This window comes from Zophobas morio, unplaced genomic scaffold, assembly GCF_036711695.1.
Source record: "Zophobas morio isolate AGI-343-1 ecotype UQ-CSIRO unplaced genomic scaffold, CSIRO_AGI_Zmor_V1 ptg000893l, whole genome shotgun sequence".
NCBI lineage: Eukaryota > Metazoa > Arthropoda > Insecta > Coleoptera > Tenebrionidae > Zophobas > Zophobas morio.
This window is the reverse complement of record NW_026972995.1, coordinates 68,620-83,682: the sequence shown is the minus strand read 5'-3', so window position 1 is coordinate 83,682 and position 15,063 is coordinate 68,620. Positions and strand designations below refer to the sequence as shown.

The 15,063-nt window shown below is 29.5% G+C and overlaps 1 long non-coding RNA gene across 2 annotated transcripts; it reads left to right on the top strand.

Moving 5' to 3' along the window:
- Positions 1-140: 140 nt before the first annotated feature.
- LOC135122120 (uncharacterized) lies at positions 141-1,401 on the top strand. 2 transcript variants are annotated; one of them, XR_010279249.1, is made up of 5 exons: positions 141-211; positions 409-595; positions 658-710; positions 1,138-1,209; positions 1,277-1,401. It is a non-coding gene; the product is annotated as an uncharacterized LOC135122120 (long non-coding RNA). The 2 variants fall into 2 exon arrangements; XR_010279248.1 differs by lacking the exon at positions 658-710 and having other exon boundaries at positions 409-480.
- The last annotated feature ends 13,662 nt before the right edge of the window (positions 1,402-15,063 follow it).

Genomic DNA, 15,063 nt, shown 5'->3' with positions numbered 1-15,063 from the left:
TTTTTCTGAGTTTTCATATTTGCTATATATATTGTTTTTCACTAATATTAAAGGACCAAATGGATGGATTTTAAGCTTAATTATTACCATACTTATTATAAATTTTGCTTCTAATGTTACTACTGACGTAAATTTTAAGGAATTTAGGTTCTAACCAACTTACCTTCATCAGCAAAGAATTGTTTTCTGGCCTCCGTAATTTGACTTTATTGTAAGGCCATAATTATGATCCTATCATAAAATATTTCATTATATAATATTCTGTTCACTTACGTTATTCAAATAAATCATAAATTATTCGCCGCTTACTAAAATTATACAGTTACTTCCTTTTAGTATTATTAAGAGTCTTAATAATCGTGTTCAGTATTTTTTAAATTCTATAACTATGTTATTAACATATTGTAGATCTTTATGGAATAACAAAATAAAATCAGTTGAAGACGATTCGTTTTCCCATCTCATTGCCTTGACGGAACTGTAAGTTTTTTATTCTATTCGTTACTTTTCTTGGGGACGGTTTATAAGGCACCTTAATTTGGAAGCGACTATATAAGATAGGAATAAACCAATCGTAGGAGCTACGTTGCACTAAGTTTGCTACCCATTTTCACTTCAATCTTTGACTATTTTATGCATTACATTGTTTTTCTTTAGTACTACCACTGGAACTCCCTATTTGAACTTTTTTTACATTAATTTTAAATAAGGTGTAGTAATATACCTTACATTTTATCTTAACTTTGAACTTCTCATCTTTTTATATACTTTTAGAGATCTTGTTACTGTACGTTTTATCATATTACATAGCTTCTTTCTTGCATATACTTATCATGTTGTGTTGCTTTTGAAGGCATCTTTTCACATCTTGTTATACTTTTTCCAATCGTTTTCTAAACGTTTAGATTTATTGTTTTTCCAAAAACTTTCTGTTTGTAACATCTAAATAAACCGCGTAAGCCGAGGCTTCGCACAGTTTATCAGTCTAGTCAGGTTATTAAAGACCAATATAATTGCATTTTAGAAATAATTTTAGTAAAACTGCTTATATAATAAGACCTATCGGGGCGACGGTGTTGTTCCAGGTGTCCCTCCTGTTAAGTATTTATTAATATTTATCTTTTACATAACCATTAGGGATCTTACAGAAAATCCTTTAACTGAGATTGGGGCTAAAGCTTTTGTGGCTTCCTGGTACCCTCATGGCATGTAATTTTCTATTCCTTAGTATTGCAGTCTTACAAATTTTTTTTAATTACCTTTTAAAATTTACTAGTAAATTAATACTTGACCAAAATTTTCTTTGCTGCTCGCGGGTGCTCTACAATGAATTAAGCTATGTTAATGGAAACTGCACTTTTAAAGGGAACCTAGAAATCTTTCATGCTTTTAATAAAGCTAAGTGCCATACATCAAGTTAGCCAGGATCTACTCACACCACGAGCAATAATACTGAAATCATTTCCTGATCTCCCTATAGTGGGGTAGGGATAGTAAATAAACTCATTTAGACGTATTACACTCTCTTTTACATGATGGTGCCGGTATTTTCTGTATAAATCATAAAAGGCGATGTAATAATAATTTTTAATATAGTTGATTTTTTAATATTTTTCTGTACCTTACTTACTCCTAAACTCTTAGAATAAGTCTACTATATGTTTTTACTTTATCATCTATTTAGTACAACGGTGTTTTTAGTAGAGCATTGCATTGCATTAAACGTTTCAATATATCGGGATAAAGGGTTAGGTTTAATAAAAAATAATATATGGATATATGAACTTTTGACTATAATATTGCCAAAGAGCACGTAATAGCAACCCCTCTCGAGTGAGCACTCTTCAACAATGCTACCCCTTGTTATACTCGAGAAGAGAGTCAGAGGCAGTGTAAATTGGGGACAAATATTAAATAATTTTGATTTACGTGCAACGATTGCAAGTATTAAAAAAGTTTTTTTTTTTTTAAAACAAATAGGAATTGTGCCTTCTGTTGCAGATATTCAAATACTGTACTTTCCGAATCTTGCTTTTCTTATTCAAGTCATTCAGTAGAACGAAAATAACAAAGCTAAAAGAAAAGTTTTTTTTTGTATTATGATAAAAAAAATTACTAGAGCTCGCGCTATCAAAACTTTTAAAAAGAAAAGATAGAATAAAGTAGGTTAAATAATTGCTACTTCACAGAAAACCAAATTTATTAGTACACTTGAATTTCTTATTAAGTTAACTTATCGGTAGCGTGTAAACTAAAAAAAAGTAATTAACTTTAACGAATATATAAAAAATTGTCTATTATATTAAGAAAACACAAAAGGGAACAAGCTGGAAGCGGCTAAATTAACAAATAAAAAAATTTCTATACCCAAAACCAGCACATCAGCCCATAAAACGGTTTGTAATAAATTAATTTACCCATAACTAGCATAAGTAAGAAAAAAAATTTATTGGAATTTAAAAGAATTAACTGAAACATTAAAATTAATGACTCTCTTTGCTAAATTAATATATTTAAAAAACTTGAGCTATCAAAACTTTTTGGTAGAAAACAAGCTATAACACTGTTAACGAAGATTATGTTACTAATTTTTACAAACCAGCTTATTAGCATACAAAACAAATCATTTAGTAAATAAACTATTATCAAGAGGAGAGGAAAAAACAACCTCAAAAGTTTTAAGAAATAAACTTATCGTTTGTTCATTGTTATTTAAATTAGATAATGTGAGTGAAAATCAAGTATATTAACTATTACTATTTATTAAATTAACTTACTAGCAAACATTACAAATTTATAATAAGCTATGTAGTAGTAAGCTATTATTAAGCCGTTTGAAATGAAACGCCTTAAAAGTTTTTAAAGAAACTTTTTGTTTCCCATTGTAATTTAGAATAATGTAAGGGACAATTAAGTATATAAGCAAACTATTACTTTACAAATCTAACTCTAAGCACATGATTTTATAGAGTTATGTATAGGCAGTGAGGAAAAACGCACCAAAAGTTTAAAAAAAAAACTTCCTTGTTGTTCAATGCTATTAAACTATACAAAAGTAAGTGACAATTATAAAAGTTTGACAAATTAGTACGTTACAAAATTCATTTATTAGCACACAATGATTTATACTAATAATTTGGTCTAATAAAATAAATAGTGCAAAAGTATGAAGTTCCTTCCACGTTTTCATTAATTATTATAACTATTTATATATATTTTTATAAAACTGAGACTAAGAGGCTTTATTTGAAGTATTCTAATTAATGTTACACTGTTATATTAATAAATATAGTGTAAAAATTTTAACTCAATCTTGAGTTTGTATTTACCTTTTACTTTACAAATCTTATCTCTATTTTTATTATATAAATAATACTAAAAAACTGTTTTTTTTCAAGTATTTTCCTTAATAATTATTATAATATTATATATTTAAGTAGTATAAAAGAAAATAATGAGATTTTTGTACAAATTTACTCTTTTATAAATTCTTTATGAGAATTTATTTTATATGAATTTAAATTTAAATATTAAAAAAGGCCTTTTTTTTTAAAGTAATTTTTTTAATAGCTATACATTACTAAATATTTATAAAAGAAATAACTAAAATTCATAAGTTTACGTTTACCGATCTATATAATTAATAAATTTTAATTATATAAAAATACCAAAAATCTTTTTTTTTGGTTTTTTATTGAAAAATCATATTTCAATATAATATTGATAAATAGTCCACAAGAAAAAAACTAGATTCACCTTGTGTACTTTTTGATTTGTTATATAAAATGTTATTGAATATTAAACTTATAAAATTTTGTTAATTAATAAATTATGTTATATAAGAACTAAACTAAATTCATCTCATTTTTTGCTACTCGTTATTTTTACTCATTCTAATTATTTACTATATAAATTATTACTATAAAATAATGCTAATTTATTAAATATATTTTAATCAATAGTAGTTATATTATTAATAAATAGTATGAAAGAAGAATGTAAGATGCAAATTTTCTATTTAATTTTTAAGCTTAATATACTTCATTAAATTTTTTTACAAAATTATACTAAAAGTTTTTTTATTTAAAACTTTTTATTAATCGCTATTAAAAGAGTGTATTATAAAAAAAATTAAAGTTTCGCCAAATCAAATTATTATTATATGCACTTTTCTTCTAAATAATATATATTTCTAATTATAAAACTTTTATATTGAGAAAAAATATTGTTTATATAAATAATAGTAAAGCATTTGTAATTTTTATTTAGATTTTTGGTGGAATAAAATATTGTTGTATAATTTACAACGATGCTACAGTCTTGAATATTCTTTCTATGGTTTGCGAAATTTAGCACCTTTTTACCAATCCATAACAAATCCTTATAGAAATCTCCTTGATTATAAAGATGCGTAGCGTAAATGTGTTTTATTAAACTCAATGCGTTTCATGTTTACAAAAGAGTTTAACAGAATAAAAGTAACCTCATAGAATTCAGGTAAAAAATAGTCAAAACAATTTCACAGTTTACCTTTTATAAGTTAACTCATTTGCTGTATAGTGAAGTTAAAATTTGTTAAATTAGCGGTAAATTTTATATTAGTACTGTTTGCCTCTAAAAATATTGTTATTCTCCTGAATAGCTAGGCATTCTTTTGTACTTGCGTTGTATGGCTTTTATTACGATGAACCCAAACTTATGTTTTTTTGGAACAGATCCAACGAAAAGACTATTACTTTTCTCCAAATATGATGCATTGGGACCCCGGTCAAATTAGTTGTTTTCTGTATAGAATTTACCCTGAGTTAAACTTCCCACCTTCAGGGTGCCTTTAAGTTTTAAATCTATTTATATAAATAATAAAACTTACAACAGTAAACAAACTTCATTTGTATAGGTTATAATAAATAATGCAATCCTTACTGAAGGTGTATAGTTGTTTATAAAAATTTTATAAATTAGTAGAAGGCTAAAATTTTACTATATATCTCTATTCTATAGCAAAAGTGCCTGGTTAAAACGCCAAAGGATTTTTTTTCTAAGTTCAAAACAAGAAATTCACTTTTTAAAAATAAAATAGCAGTGTGGAAAGTGATAATTACCAGCATTGTTTTTAACTTGCATATAGGAAAAAATATATAATTACTTAAGCCTTTTTTCTTTGAGATTATATTTAAGAAAATTTTTTTAAATTTTTAGTATAGAAAAAACTAATGTTAAAACGCTTTTACAACGTAATATTTCCAATTTAAATAAGGCACAAAAGGAGCGCTAATTCATGACTTATAAGAGTAATGCGAGAGGGACTGAGCTTGTTATTTTTGTATAACAGAAGGAGCCGGAACCTTCCTTTTACCTGTTCTGCTTTTTTCTTTACTTTCTGGGAAGGCAAAGGCTCTCAGATATTCTCCTCATATAAAAGTGCTTAGCAGTTTGTACGTATCTATTTTTGTGCGCCGTGCATTAAGTATAGAATTATAGAATTATCTTAAATAGTTGAGCATGAAGTTAAACTTTTGCAAGGCTTTAGGCGACCAATTAGTATCATTAATGTTGCAGATGTTTGCTAGGTAAATATTTATTTAAGACTCAGACTATTAATTTAGCTAATATGATTAAGAAATAATATTTCTGTTAAGACCAAAACGTTTCTAACTAGGATATAAATGCTTCTAAACTTAATTATTATTAATAATATAATTAATTACACATTTATAATAATAGGAATGTATTGAATTGAAATCTAAGCTGTTTGACTGTGAACTAGTAGGCAGCCCTACTAATCTAAAAAAATGTAAGAGTTACTCTCTATTACCAACATTAAGAACTAATGCGTTAGTTTAAAATAAAGCGATCACTCAACAAATTGGATAGAATTATGCTTTCTACATTGGAGGGGCTTCATCTCTTGATTCTATGTAGGTTTATAATAAACATCTATTTGGTTTTAAAATATTTTTTACTATTCAAGGTTGTTATGGTAATAACTGTTTTTATGCAATATTTTATCTAAATTCAGGAAGATAAACATTTAATTTATTGAGGTCTGTGAAAGACATAACAATCAAGTTTCTTTTCTATAACAATTTACATCGACCTATTATTTAAGACATAATTTCTTATCGGCTTCCCTACAGTTTTTTTTCTTAAACTTAATATAAATGATACTGAAAATGACGTAAATTATTAAATATTATTTAAACTGAGTAATATACTCTAAATAAGCTAGTAGAGTTTTTGTAAAAGCTGTACTCAACTTTACGGCTTATAATTAATATAACATAAAGAAAAGCATTGAGAAACGCAAATTAAAAATAATAATTGCTATTTAATGTTTTGCATTTTTATAATAGAAACTAAATTAGTTCGATCCAAATTATTTTTTGTCAGTGCGAAAATTTAATATTTTAGGAAGTAAGAAGTCCATATACTATATTACCACGATTTCTTATACTCATGAAGATAAAGCATATGCTTTCATGCATACTATTATAAATTTTATTTTAAAACTTCTAAATTAATAATCATAAGAAGACTTTTTGAATCAAATGAAATTAAGTATATCAGCCCCCAAACGTCTTCGAGTCTCTCTAGCTTGTTAGCATTGTAAGTTTATCTATTTATATCAACTGAAAAGTATTCATTTTTAGAAATATTCTTTTAGTTGTATATTACTTTTAAAGTTAAGATCAAAAAGAAAACCTTGTATTGGAGAAGATTTCTTTGTTTTACTTCCTTATATATTAGTATTTAAGTTTCATATGCATTAAAAAAAATAGGTTATTCAATATTTCTTTTGAAGTTAAAATAATATTAAGCTTGAAAGTTTTTATGGATAAGCCTCCCGTTGTAGGGACGCCTAAAATATTAGGCGACTTTCTTTCATTATTATTTGGTACATTGTTTAATATGTAGACCGCACCACGTAAAGCTTCGCTTTAGAAAACCTTTAGTAATTTGAACTGTTTTAGTATGCAACGAGTCATGTTACACAATGTTTCAATACTTCTCCCACTCAGCATGTATTGCGGAGAATATTTAGGTACCTGCCAACAATTTAACAGCTGCATTATAAAGTTCTTAAGCAAACTTCACAATAATAAATTCACTGCCCTTGTCGGTTCTTATTTCCTCACAGAAACTGTGGTTGTTCCATTCATTTTTTAAAATTTTCTATTTATTGTGTCCGTTACTCCGTTAAATAGATTTTTTTATTTCCTGTTTAGATTTCGCATAGATCAATGGTGACTCGTTTAGCTCTAGCTACCGTTGCGTCTATAACATATTTATGTCCTCATGTGATAGTATTTCCCAATATGATATGCCATTATACATTAGCTGTCCTGAAATACGTTGGTTAATAGTTTTGCTTAATTTTTTTACTTTCTTCATTTTTTTCTTAGATTTTTAACAAAGCCCGTGCTTCTTACTCTGAACACCGTTTGCGTTCCAGCATAGGAGGCTAAAGTGGCGGCACATCTTTGGCTTAGAACCCCTCACATTTTCGATTTATAAAATATGATATATAGGAGAAATCCTTTTTAAGTAAGGATAGCTAATATGCCCATATTTTAACTGTTCTCTATGATGGACTTACACTTCATGGTATTAAACGTCGTGGTCGTAGCTCTATATTCGTATCTGTAACCACTTATAAGGAATAAGCCATTTCTCTTTTCTATTTTAAGCAATAACTTTGCCCCCTTTTTTAATAAAACCCTGTTATTTATAAAAAAGATATCAAATCCTTTTTAGTTTTTTTTAATTTACCTTCAGAAATCGGATTATGACTTGTCATAAATAGCTTTACCACTATCTAAAAAATATAAGAAACAGGATTGATAGGCCTCAGTGCTATCATTTACTGTTAATAACGTGTTTATCGTTTCAGGAATCAGTTTAGAGATCTTGTCAGTAAATAACCCCCATATTTACTGACTTTGTATGCTGTTTAAGAGTGAGAACGCTATCGAGTTTGACAAGTTACTCCATATATAGGATCCCAAATTTAAAAAAATTGAACCAGGATTTTTGTTAAAGGGGAATACTTGAGTGCACTTTGGCGTGTACGTTACACTCAAAGAAATGTTGATATTTGATTCTTTCCATTTTATTATGTAAATCTTAACTTTCTTAAAACCTGTTCTCCTCTCTCTACTTCTTAAATCCTGCCCTCGAACGCTAACTCCAAATTTTCAGAAAAACTCCGCCTTTTGAATTATTTATATTGGTTTTAATTTGTCCATCCACGAGTGCGTAACCTTCGAGGACATTATGTTATAAGAGGAATGCCTAGCAAACCGCTTTTTTTTTTTTACTGGTGGTTTGCGTTGTTGGGTGGCGCGCTCCCCGAGACCGCGCTTTGAGTCTTTTTTTAACTCTATATTACAGTATCCTATAGTCTATACTATAACAATTTACCACATTAAATAATAATATACTAGCTTCAGAGCCTAAAGACCAAAAATATGAGACTTTGATTACATACCACATTAGTCAATTTAACAATAAAAACCGAAAATACTATAATTAAAGTTAAGACTTGCTTAGAAAGGAAGTTGCTGAATAACAAAGAAGACTGTTAGCACTAAATATAAAGTTGTAGTTTCACATTTATTACTGGGCTTTGTAAGTTTGTCAGTAACTTAGAATTAAACTAAAACAGAATCAGAAAGAAATAAAAACAAATGAAGAAGAAATTTTTACAAAGCTTTTCGCGTGGTTTCACTAGCCCGATTGAAGTTTCGTTTGTTAATTCAACTTTGATTTCAAGTACAAAAGACGTTATTGCCATTGGCGAGTTAAACAAAATAAATTGTTTTTGGTTTAGATTATATGGTAGATGAAAGCTATATTAGTTACAAGAATGCCCGTGAGTACCCTTTATCAATAATTAGAGAACAGAATGATTATCTCATTCTTGGAGGGAATAAGTTCATAACACTTGGAATGGCACAGCCAACAGTTCTTAGAATACTGTGTGCTTAAAAGTGGTTAGTCACCAATTCCCCTATGGAATCGATTTATCGCTATAGAGAGAAAATAACGAAAATTTTAATTATAACTAGGTTAATATAAAGGATTGCAAACCGAACCGTGAAAAAAATGGTGTTAAAGGACAAATTAAAGTAAATATATAGGCTGAAGATATTGAGAGTTAAAACGAAGTTTAGACAGATAAATTATTTTGGTGTATAGCGACGAATGCAACCTACACGATTTTGACGACATAGAAAGCTTCACTAATACGATTACAGTAAAGGATTTAGAATCATGCTTAGAATTCTAACTGGGCGTATGATTAAACTTCGCTCGAATACAGAAGGGAGAGATGGATTTGGAGCTTCTAGAAGTAGAAGAAAGGTTACCGCCCGGTTTGAAATACTCATGTGACTAAAGATAATCTAAACTTATAGTGATTTAAAGAGAATGTTAAAACTTTCAAAAGTAGTGTTAGAGGAATTAATACATGACTAGGAGGATCAAGAGCAAGTGGTGTTAGCAAAACTCAAACTGTAATATGCTTTTGAATATGATCTAAATCGTGGTTGGATGCATGTGTGATGATTAAGAAGTTAATTAAGACAATGTACCATTAAACTCTACATGGTTCTCAAGAAAAATTGATAAATATGAGAGCGAAATTAAGCAAATTATTTACTACGTGTGGTATTTTTAAAGGTTTTTACCTTGGAGAGCTGGACAAAGTCTTTACGATGCCTGACGGGCGCAATAGACAGTGGATGGATATTTTTGCCCTTTGGTTACGTAAACGCACTCTGTCTGTTACTGCCGGTTTGAAAAATACTTGTTTTGAGTAGATAATTGCCTATTGTATAGTGGAACTGAATTAGACCACCACAAAGCATTTTGTGACCTGGTAAGTAAAAATAAATGTACAATGCTAGTTTAAAGCTAAAAAATCTTAATTCTATGAAATTAGTCGTTAACTGACTAGAAAGAGTACCCAAGCAAAGAAGGATCTGACAGAACGAATTCAAGAAATATGAAAACACCCGAAAAATAAAAGAGAATTGTTAAGTGTGCTTTAAATGTTAAAATGTTGGCATATGTAGGTTACGTAATTAAGTGTTATATTTATTTGAGCTAACTATTATTATGGAAAAGGTAATTAAATTTTAAAGAGCATGGGTGGAAAAGATAAAATTTCGCAAACATATTCCAATGATGGAGGTAGGGATGGCGTTTTAATGTAGCGTAATGAAGAAAGAAGGCACTATGTTGCGTTTGTTAGTTTGAATTTTAATATAGCACCAAAAAATCATAGTACCGCGAACAGGGGAGCACTAGCAGTGTTCTGGAGCGCTATTAAACTTATGGTCTGATTAAAAGGTGTGGAGGTAGATTAATAATAGAACCCGACTATGGAAATTTATTAGTTTTGTCCGAAAATGAAATAGAAAGCGAGTCCAAGGGAGGTAAACGACTGAACCGGGGGGATTGATGTCTTTGGAAGTTAGTTTGTCATTAACCCAATTACCATTAAAGACTGTTATTATAAACGAAATAAACTATGTCTCCTGTGACTAGTTTTTCTACTTTTTCATTTTCATTTACGTATAATATTTCAGCTTTTTATTAAACATTTCCATAACATTAGCCATGTTGTAATGAATTGGCCGCCTCATTATAATCTTTAAATTCTTTAAACATTTTTCAAAGTACAGGGCAGGTTTGTTAAGTATGGGGTCGCATAAGTTAAGTTTTAACGAAAAAGTATTGAAGCATCACCAAGACCAAATTTAAAAAGTAGTGGGTTAATTTTCGAAGCTAGTAGCATACAAAAATACAGGAAAACTGAGAAATAATATTTATGTTAGTGAATCGTTTTAAAAAAACGGATATTATAATGACGGAAGGGGGGGAAATGAATACAATTTTTTTAAGAGGTAAGTTTTAACGTTTACGGTCAGGCTGAGTGCCGCTAACATGGCTGAATTGGTAAAATAAAACAAAGATCAAGGTCTGAATCCTTTCGATTTATCTAATGATGATAAGCTGGTGGATTATAAGTTATTTCTAAAAGATCCAGACAAAATCTTTAAGCCAAATAAGCCAAATATATTTACGGCGTGTAAAATACTTAATGATTAGTTTTTTGTACTAAATTATCTACTATTTTCATATATCTTGGTAGATATTTTATTACTTCCTGTGTTCATTTAATTATTACTTCTGTCTGCCCTCTTTACTTCCTCAGATACTTCCTCTGTACCTAAAAATAGGCTCTTTTTTCATATTATTTTTCGGTTCGGCAATTATAATCCCTTTAGAATTCTTATGTTGAGTTAATATAAATTATTTATTTTTAGTTACTTTGCATTGAAAAGTTATACTTGTTGACTGGGGAGTTTTCAACGCCATCTTTAAAAGTCTCTAAATAAAGATTACCCCTCGTTAAAGGACTCCTCTGTAAATAATGAGGTTCTGCGTTCTTGCACTGAAACTCTATACCCTCGTTTAGTGGTAGTACTTTCTGGAACTTAATTTGAAGCTGGATTTACAGTTTCTACATATATAGCTTTTAACAAACTTTTTATCTTAATCTGGTAGTTTATAACATCAAAAGGCACCAGCACAAAACACAATTGTGTTTTGACAAATAAGGAAACTAAAAAATATCAAATTTAACTAAATTTCGGACAACACCATTGGCTAAAAAATTTCGGAATGATTGGCTGAGGTTTCTCGAAGTTATATGTTAAGCTCGGAACGGCTGTTCTATATATGGAGAAATTTATTTTACATAGATCTTAATAAAATTTTTTACTCATTAGTTTTTTGTTTAAATATTAATAGATTCAATAGCCTTCTGTAAAAGTTTTGGGTAATTTCGCCACAGAGCGAAGTGGCTACTGAGCGTTTACCTGTTATGAACCCCAGCATGACCTATACCACATCTTCATTGGATAATATTTTGATTAATGCAACTAATCATAATAATTTTCTGGCTTGCGCTTTTTGGTGCTAAGCAGACATAATAAGGCTTCCAACCTGAGGGTGAGGGAGCTTGATTCTGTTACATTCTCAATATAAAGCGCCTTTTGTATGTTTTCTCTTTGAGTTACTTTTGTTTCCATATTCAAATTCTAAGTTCTTCTATTAACCTACGGCCCTTTCTAAGTTCTATTCCTCCTGTGCACTTCTTTGGTTTAGTTGTGCATAAGCTTCATTCTTGCTCAAAGATCCTAGTTTGCTAACTCTTTTCTTCACAGATTATTTATTTACATTTTGATTTTCTTATTATATCTTTTAATCATTATAAGTTCTCCTTGGGCGCTTATTATAGTCAGAGAACCTTATGATCTTTAAGGGGGTAGCATTATCTGAAATATTTCATTGATTAATTCAAAATATTTAGGTTACTCTATAAAGGAAAGATTAAAACCAACTAGTATCCTTTCGTCCAGGTAATATAACAAGGGTCATAAGCTGCCCGTATAAGTCGGTTGTTTACCTTTTTATTTTTATTGATTCTTCTTAATGCGTCCTTTAAATGAACAATAGACCTAAACCCAAAAAAATTATAGCTAGGATCCTTTAGGATTAAAGCAAAGATGTTTGTTTTTGAATTACCGGAAGGGAAGGGTATCTTATTTCCCCATTCCGTGTCCAAGGTACTCTTGAGTGAGTTTTGTGAGCAATTAATTTCTGGATTATTACTTACATTACTAAGTAAAAAACATCTTTTTTCTCGCAAAGAAGCCTCAGAAGTAAAAATCACTTTATTTTATTAGAATTCGTTGCTTTCAACTTTTTAAAAATAAAGTTAAAAGACCTTGCGACAAATGTTAGTTAACCCCGCTTTTCTTGGATTAAACTTTGACTTCGCAAAGCGAGTCATACACCTCAAACGGGGGCAATAGCTGTGTTTTACTTGCCGAAGAAAAATTTCTGGAGCAACCTTAAAAAGAGAATTTTCCTTATGCTCCATTAATTCCTTATGCATAGATATGTTCTAGAATGGAGGGACTCACAGGTACTAGTTACCCTAATATGTTTTTTTGTTAAGAGAAACAAATTTTTAGTTCTTTTTAATAATTCCTTTTCAGTTGTAAGAGGTTTAAGGTTGTTAACTAGAGAAAACGCCGTTTTCTTTTTTTTCGAAAGTTTAAGAAGGGGAACGGAATGCTTTTACCGAAACCTTTTTGTTAGACCAGAAAGTTCTTTGGGAAGAAAATGAATATCAAAGTTCCCTTTTAGAAGAAACTCTATTAGCATTATTTCATAAACGATCAGTTAAACACATTAAGGCTATATCAAAGGAAAAAAAGCCATCCATAATCCCCAAAAAGATTGTGTTTAAGGTCTCGGTCAATACTTGCGCTTTACAAAAGTGGAAATTAGATTTAGCTATTTTTTTTTCTCAGGTAATAGGAACAATTTAGGAGGTTTGCCAAGAAATAAGAAAAGTCGGAATTCTACTCTATACCATATGAAGACTTTAGCTCTTTTAAACTTTTAATTAGGTTTTCTAACTTTACTCCTTCCTTCTCAGCTCTCTTCCTTTTTAATCTAATGCTTATGCCCTTAACAATCACTGAGTAAGAGTACCTGTGAATAAGTGGGCACGAACCTCTTCTAATCTGCTCAAGTAATTTTACTGTAGCAATTAATTTAATCATCCGCTAAGTTATAAGAGAGCAGTTTACTTCTTTTTATGGGGAAAGTCCTTAAAGTGAGGTTACAGGCAGTCTGCAAAAAATTAAATTGAAGCCATGACGCATATTTTCTTGAGAAAGAAAATCCTTTATAATAAAAATTTCTTCGTTCTTGGCTTCAAAAATTTAGGTGGAAGAATCCAATTATTTTAGGCACTTAAAGGTTTGAAGGTAAGTATAACGAATAACTTTGCTAATAAGCTTCATTGTCTGCAAGGCTTAAACTTTTTTTTATTATCATAGCTTTGAAGAAAAAAAAAACTAATAAATTTCTTTTTAAGCAAAGTTACTAAAAAACTGAAACAACTTATATATATTTCCCCCTTAAATCTTTGTTGTCTTACATCAATAACCGTGCTTTCAGCTGCTCGAAAAGATCTGTTCACTTCAGCCTCAGTTTTTTTTAAATTTAGCAAAAAGATGGAATATCTTCAAATTCACTATCAAGGAAGGGACCCCTTTTTTTGCTTACATGAAATATTATTAAGCAACCCTGTAAAAGTTGTTGCCACCAAACAAGAGGCCATCTTTCTAATCTTTTGATGAATTTATTATCTATTTACACAATTTCGGTGCAGTTTCTGGTGCTCTTTTTCAAAATATACAAAGTCATATCGAAGAGTACTACAACCAACTCTTCAAAATTATACTTCAATAAGGGCATCAATATATATTATGTAGATGTATATAAAGTTATAATATTCTTTGTTTAACGTAACTCTCCCTGGCTCTTCTTCTTCATAGACTTTCCTTAAACACGTTTATTAAAAGGGTTTGTAGGACAATAAAAACTAACACAAACACGTTCAAGTATCTTAAAAAGTTTTATAACTAACAAAATTTTGGTTTGGTTGAGCTGTTCTTAACTTCAAAGCGCGTTTAGAGATGAAAGTAACGGCTATACTTTCACTTTGAATAATTAAATATTTAAATAAGTTAACTCACCTTGGTAGATAAACTTAACGTCTACGCTAACAGAGAATAGAAGTAAATCAATAAAACTTTTCTCATTTCCCAAAAAAACTTCTCTTAGAAAGTCACACTATTTTAAAAACTAGTGACTTGATGGAATTTACAAAGCTTAATAGATATCACAATCCCTCCCCTACCCTATGAACTTCCAAGCTTAACTCCTTACAAATCTGAACTGCAAAAAATAGCCACAGATATCGGTTATCAACCGTTTCACCTGCCGTGTAACAAGGATCCTCAAAGTTAAGTATTCGTGCTGTGCCGTTTTCAAAATGCGTTAAACTAAATAGTGTCAGTGACACATTATCTCGTGTATCTGACTGAATACTGTATTACTAGAGGAATAGCCCTTACTCATATGTATGAACTAAGATACAGTATAAAATACATAATATGACTTGCAATCATA